Source organism: Aegilops tauschii, chromosome 4 (genome assembly GCF_002575655.3).
Source record: "Aegilops tauschii subsp. strangulata cultivar AL8/78 chromosome 4, Aet v6.0, whole genome shotgun sequence".
Lineage (NCBI taxonomy): Eukaryota > Viridiplantae > Streptophyta > Magnoliopsida > Poales > Poaceae > Aegilops > Aegilops tauschii.
Window position 1 is genome coordinate 102924731 of NC_053038.3, and position 7328 is coordinate 102932058.

The 7328-nt window shown below is 46.6% G+C and overlaps 1 pseudogene; it reads right to left on the reverse strand.

Moving 5' to 3' along the window:
- Positions 1–6649, reverse strand: part of LOC109732162 (F-box/FBD/LRR-repeat protein At1g13570-like) — a 55169-nt pseudogene extending 48520 nt beyond the window's left edge.
- Between the last annotated feature and the right edge of the window lie 679 nt (positions 6650–7328).

Here is a 7328-nt window from a genome sequence, read left to right on the forward strand (position 1 = left end):
GATAAGCTTTCTTTGGCTATGTTATTTTGATAAGACATAATTGCTTGGTTAGCATCCTTGAAGTATTACTATTTTTATGTCAATATTAAACTTTTATCTTGAATCTTTTGGATCTGAACATTCATGCCACAATAAAGAGAATTACATTGAAAATTATGTTAGGGAGCATTCCACATCAAAAATTCTATTTTTATCATTTACCTACTCGAGGACGAGCAGGAATTAAGCTTGGGGATGCTTGATACGTCTCCAACGTATCTATAATTTTTGATTGTTCCATGCTATTATATTATCTATTTTGGATGTTTAATGGGCTTTAATATACCTTTTTATATTATTTTTGGGACTAACCTATTAACCTAGAGCCCAGTGCCAGTTTCTGTTTTTTCCTTGTTTTTGAGTATCACAGAAACGGAAAACCAAACGGAGTCCAATTGACCTGAAATTTCATGGAGATTATTTTTGGACCAGAAGAAGCCCACGGAGTATCGGAGATGGGCCAGAAGAGTCCCGAGGCACCCACGAGGGTGGGGGCGCGCCCTACCCCCTGGGCGCGCACCCCTACCTCGTGTCCGCCTCGGAGACCCCCTGACTTGTCCCCGACGCCAATACCTCTTATATATACCCAAACTTCCATAACATAACCTAGATCGGGAGTTCCACCGCCGCAAGCCTCTGTAGCCACCAAAAACAATCGGGACCCTGTTCCGGCACCCTGCAGGAGGGGGGATCCCTCACCGGTGGCCATCTTCATCATCCCGGCGCTCTCCATGACGAGGAGGGAGTAGTTCACCCTCGGGGATGAGGGTATGTACCCGTAGCTATGTGTTTGATCTCTCTCTCTCTCTCTCGTGTTCTTGATTTGGCACGATCTTGATGTATCGCGAGCTTTGCTATTATAGTTGGATCTTATGATGTTTCTCCCCCTCTACTCTCTTGTAATGGATTGAGTTTTCCCTTTGAAGTTATCTTATCGGATTGAGTCTTTAAGGATTTGAGAACACTTGATGTATGTCTTGCGTGAGATACCCGTGGTGACAATGGGGTAATCCATTGATTCACTTGATGTATGGTTTGGTGATCAACTTGCGGGTTCAGTGACCTTGTTAATCTATGCATAAGGGGTTGGCACACGTTTTCGTCTTGACTCTCTGGTAGAAACTTTGGGGCACTCTTTGAAGTTCTATGTGTTGGTTGAATAGATGAATCTGAGATTGTGTGATGCATATCGTATAATCATACCCGCGGATACTTGTGGTGACATTGGAGTATCTAGGTGACATTAGGGTTTTGGTTGATTTGTGTCTTAAGGTGTTATTCTAGTACGAACTATAGGATAGATCGAACAGAAAGAATAGCTTCGTGTTATTTTACTACGGACTCTTGAATAGATCGATCAGAAAGGATAACTTTGAGGTGGTTTCGTACCCTACAATAATCTCTTTGTTTGTTCTCCGCTATTAGTGACTTTGGAGTGACTCTTTGTTGCATGTTGAGGGATTGTTATACGATCCAATTATGTTATTATTGTTGAGAGAACTTGCACTAGTGAAAGTATGAACCCTAGGCCTTGTTTCAACGCATTGCAATACCATTTACGCTCACTTTTATTATTAATTACCTTGCTGTTTTTATATTTTCAGATTACGAAAACCTATATCTACCATCCATATTGCACTTGTATCACCATCTCTTCGCCAAACTAGTGCACCTATACAATTTACCATTGTATTGGGTGTGTTGGGGACACAAGAGACTCTTTGTTATTTGGTTGCAGGGTTGCTTGAGAGAGACCATCTTCATCCTATGCCTCCCACGGATTGATAAACCTTAGGTCATCCACTTGAGGGAAATTTGCTACTGTCCTACAAACCTCTGCACTTGGAGGCCCAACAACGTCTACAAGAAGAAGGTTGTGTAGTAGACATCATAGAGCATCTTTATAATCACCCAGTTACGTTGTGACGTTTGATATCACACTAAGTGTTTCTCCGGTATTCGGGAGTTGCATAATCTCATAGTCATAGGAACATGTATAAGTCATGAAGAAAGCAATAGCAACAAACTAAACGATCATAGTGCTAAGCTAACGGATGGGTCTTGTCCATCACATCGTTCTCTAATGATGTGATCCCGTTCATCAAATGACAACACATGTCTATGGCTAGGAAACTTAACCATCTATGATTAACGAGCTAGTCAAGTAGAGGCATACTAGGGACACTCTGTTTTGTCTATGTATTCACACATGTACTAAGTTTCTGGTTAATACAATTCTAGCATGAATAATAAACATTTATCATGATATAAGGAAATATAATAACAACTTTATTATTGCCTCTAGGGCATATTTCCTTCATGATCACCACATTCCGTGCACAATAATCATGAACTATCACACCAGTTTCACCTGATACAAATATAATACAAAAGACAGTACTGCAAATTCAGTCCAATTCATGCCATAAGTTCAAATCCTAGTCTTGGAGATAAACTGGATAATTCAGTACAAATTCAACCATTACAACAGTATAGTGCACTTCTAGTTAGGTCTGCTTATTAAGTGCAACAAAGCACAATTACAGCAGTACAATACCACATTACATACTTAAAATTCATCACACGTCTCCTTCAACTTCTTGATCTTGTCCTTGTAGCCATGCTTCTGTTTTAGCAAATCAGAAATGATGTACTCCAGCTCTTTCTTCTCTTCCTTTAGTTAGTCTCTCTCTGTGAGCACTTGGTATCTCTCTAGCACAAGCTTATCCCTCTCCTTCTCTGCCTTTGCCCTGAGTAACTGATGTAGATTGGTGCAACCATGGTCTGCCAACTTATTCTTCTCCATCTCCTCTTTCAGGTCACTAAGAGCCAACCTAGCATTGCCCAGCTGAGTGATAGCCTCCTCCTTGTCAGCCACCATTTTTGCAAAATCAAGTTTCAAAAATCTCAGTTCTTCCTCCTTCCTCTTTTCTCCAACTACTTTGAAATTGTGTTCAGCAAGCTGAACATTGTCTCTCAGCCTGTCCTTGTTTTCTTTGTCATACATGCTCCACAATTCAGTTAGGTAGAACTGCATAGCCACTGACCACTCAGGGTCTATCCACTCCAGATAGCTGCACTTTAGTTCTGCCTAAAATTCAAAATAAAATATTGTCAATCATACTTCAACAGAGATGTTCTCAATAAGAAATTGTGGTCATCATTTAAGAGCAGAAACAATTATGAAAGCCTATGAAATAAATATGTGTCGCCAATAAGAAATTATTGTCAATTTTAACAGCATATAAACTAAATATATGTTGTCAATAATTATAACAGCAACTATATTATTTCCACAAAATTATTTAATAGAGCATAATTTCCTACTGGCATTTACAATTTTGTACACTACTAAATTATTTGGACCAAATTACACTACTGCCTGAGCATAATTTCCTACTGGCAGAGCATCATTTCCTACTGTCAGAGCATAATCACTAAATTATCTCCAACTGTGGGTAGTGACAATTCTTTACACTACTAAGCAGAGCATAATTTCCTTGTGGCATTTGAATGGAGCATAAACTAACTAAGATTAACTAATTACAATACTAAGCAACATACCTTCTCCTCAGCACAAGCAAGAAAACGCCAGCCAGTGTCCGTAGATTCAAAGGCAACTAGCCTGAGGCAAGGCTCTCGATGTAGACAGCAAGAGGAGAGCTCATGAGCAATGCCACTCCATTCATAGCATGGGATAGTCCTAGGAAGCTAAAAAACCCAAGAGATTGAATCAGTGAGTTGGTAAGAAATCCCCAACTCAAGAACCCTAACCCTAACCCTAACCCTAACCCTAAATGCTGGAATCCCCAAATGAACGTACCTGGCTAGTCATTGACTCGTCGTTCGAAGAAGCAGAGCTTGAACCCTCACTCCAAGAAACCATGGCGGAGCGGCGGCGAGACGACGGTGGCGGTGCCGGCGGTCGTCGAGGTCGAGACAGAGCGGGCGGTCTGATGTGGTATGGTGCGGTCTGGTCCGACCAGCTACCCGCGCGGGCCACTCATACATGGGCAAGGAAACGGCCGTCGAACGGCATCCATCAGCCCGCGCCACGTCAATCCGGCAGGTGGGTCCCACCTGTCGGTTTTGCTGTTTTCGCGGCCAAATCAGCCCGTTAGTGCTCCGCGTTACTGATTAGTCTCAGAACTGGTGGGTTTTTGTGACCTGGCTCAAATCTGGTACCAACTTGTTACCCTAGCCCCAACTGTGGTGGTTTTGGGTAAATAACTCACGGGTGAATGACTCCCAGATGATGAGGCGCTCGAGCTTGGGGGCTTCGTCCATGACGTTTTCCAGATCGGAGGCCCCGATTAACTGCACGCACCGGATGCTACGGCTGACGAGGGTGAGACGGTCCATGAGCAAGTTCGCTTGGATGCACAGGATCTCCAGCACGGGGCTCTTGGAGATGATGAAGTCCATGTGCCGGCTCTCCATTGCGACTGTAAAGAGGCCGAGCTCACGGAGGTTGGGGAAGGAGGCGGCGCGGGGGAGGCCGGCGGTGTCCGGGAACTTCCAAAGGGCGAGCTAGAGGCGGGTGAGCGTGGCCACGTCTAAATTCAATTGCATTTGGAGAGCTCGTATCCCCTTGAGATCAAGATTTTCTTGTGGCAAGCTTTCCGTGGGAAACTTCTCGCGGCGGATCAAATTCGGAAAAGGAATGGGCCGGGCTCTGACAGATGCGCGTTATGTGGGGCCATTGAAAACACTGACCATATTTTCTTTCATTGTTCTCTGGCTAAATTCGTGTGGAGCTGTATTCGTTTTTGGTTGCAAGTGAACTGGAACCCGTCGTCCTTCGTGGACTTGAGGCGGCTTTCTAGCGGCTTATCTGGCTCCTCTAAAAGGATTTTCTGGGTGGGGTTTGCGGCGATCTGTTAGTCGCTGTGGACCATTCGCAACAAATTTACCATCGAGCTTTCCTTCCCGGCTAATCCCGTGAGTTGCTTATTTAAAACTGGTGTATTCCTGCAGCAGTGGAGATTATTGATTAAGGAGGTGGACCTCGAGGCTTTCGACGCTATGACATCCAAGATTCGGTCCACAGCTTCCTCCCTGATGCAGCGGATTCAGACGGCGCCTTAGTTCTGTTGCCGTTTATGCTGTCTTTTGATTGCTGGCCTGCGTGCCTTGTTCGGCTCGTTTGCCATGTACGCTAAACTTCCATCTGTTCGGTTGCTACCTTGTTGGCTTGGTTGGTGGATGTTGGTTGTGATATTGTGCTTGATGCCTTTATTTATAAAGTCGGGCGTATGAAAAAAGCGTGCCCATGCCGTAGAAGGTGGCGGGGAGGTCGAGGTCAAGTGGCCATGAGCGGTTGGCGAGGACGAGTTCTTGCATGCCCTTGACGGCGAGGAGCTGCAGCCAGCGCGCGAGCAGGCCGCGGAACTCCTCCATGTAGCTGGTGGTGAGGTGGACGCAGCGGAAGGGGCCCGGGTGTGCGGCGAGGATGCGGGAGACCGCGGAGGTGACGCGGCGCGCGGCGTCCCACGACACCTGCACCTGCATCGTGGGCGAGGTCGGGAGGAGGTGGGCGTCGACGAGGACGAGCGGGGCGGAGCGCCAGAGGCCGCGCCAGCGGCGCGAGAGCGCGGTGGTGCGCGCGGCGTCCATGACGGGGAGGCGGGTGAGGACGTTGCGGAGGAGCGTGTCGGGGAGGAGGCTGAGGCGGTCGAGGTGGTCGTGGGGGAGGAGAGCGTTGAGGCCGGGGGCATGGCGGGAGGCGGGCGGGCCCGGGAGGACCAGGTGGATGTAGGAGAGGATGCAGCCAATGAGCGCCTCGAGGTCGCGCGGGTCCTTGCCCCGGCGCCACCATAGGTTCTCTGACGCGCGGTCCATGGGAAGGGGCGGCAAGAAGGCGGCCATGGCCACCACCGCCGACGAGGTGTAGTACTGTGGTTTTTGAGTTGAGCGCGGCAGGGAGAGCGAGGGGTGGAGGCGGAGGAAGGAATGAAAGCCTTGGCTTTTGTGTGGGGGCACGTGCTTCTTTTGTTCTGTAGCGGTGACGACATGCCTGTGTGGAATGCGGGAGGCGGTTTCAAGTTTGAACCACTACTCGAGTTGGGTTCCCCTCTTCCTGCTCGAATTTTCATATCTGTTATTCGAGTTCATGGAGGATATGCAAACCGCAATCATGCCACAACACACATTTTCACTTCCAGTACACCCACTATAAAAATTTATAACCCTTCCCTTGTTCTATAACTCTATAAATCTCTCAAAATTGAGGAATTGAAATAGAGTGAAGTGAGCTTTCCCCCAAATTTAACTCCGCAAAATCCAGAATGTGCACATACAAGTCACTCGAAACTCAAATTAAAACTAGATTAGGCCACTGCACTTAATTGCACATAACCGACCATAATTAAACATCGCTGTACTGATATTAAACTAGTTACAACTCAATTATAGCTAATTAGAGCTAAAAGGAGCTAAGCATAAACTCATCATTGTCGGAGGAGACGTTGTAGATAACCGGCGTCGTGCTCGAGCCCGATGCCTCGTTGTCATGGGTAACCCTCAGCATCTTCGCCAATAGCTCATGATCGGCGTCACTGAGGCCGACGATGTCGGGGTGTGGGGTGGAGGCGGAAGGAACGAAAGCCATAGCTTTCCCATGGGGTCCGTGCTTCTCTTTTGTTTTGTAGCCATGGCGATGAGGTGTGGCATGCCTGTGTGCGTAATGGCAACGTCTAAAACGTAGTAAGTGGGGGTGTCTGGTGTCTGAACCAGTACTATTGACAGGTTGTTATTTGAATTTTTGAATCCGATCTTAGAGTTCAAGGAGGGTACATACCATATGAAAGCTGCAATTCACAATACACATTTGCACGTCCAGTATAGCCAGCAGAAATTTTACTATATTTTTTCTTAGAGTAATTAGCAAAGTGAAAACTACCGTCAATTCAAATTAGGGTTTCAAACACGTACTACTACTTTTTTGTTTGATAAATTACTACCACTTTGGGTCTAATTTTTTTGGCAAAAAAATCACTAGTGGCCATTTGGGCCAAAATTGATCCCGATTGTTACATGTATGGCCCGCATGTAAGAGATGGCGTAAGACTCCCACAACATGGGCCCACCCAAAACTGAGCCAGGGCACTTGTTTTTCATTCTCCATTTGTACCCATGTGCTTTGTATCCACCCTCATGGACTTCGACGACACCGTTGTACCACCCCGGGATCCGTCCAGGCCTTGCCGAACCTTCGTCGCTCCATGGCTCTACCCAGGTGCCCGCTTGGCTTTGCCCACTCCACCGTTCCACCCCCAGTTTGGCCGCCA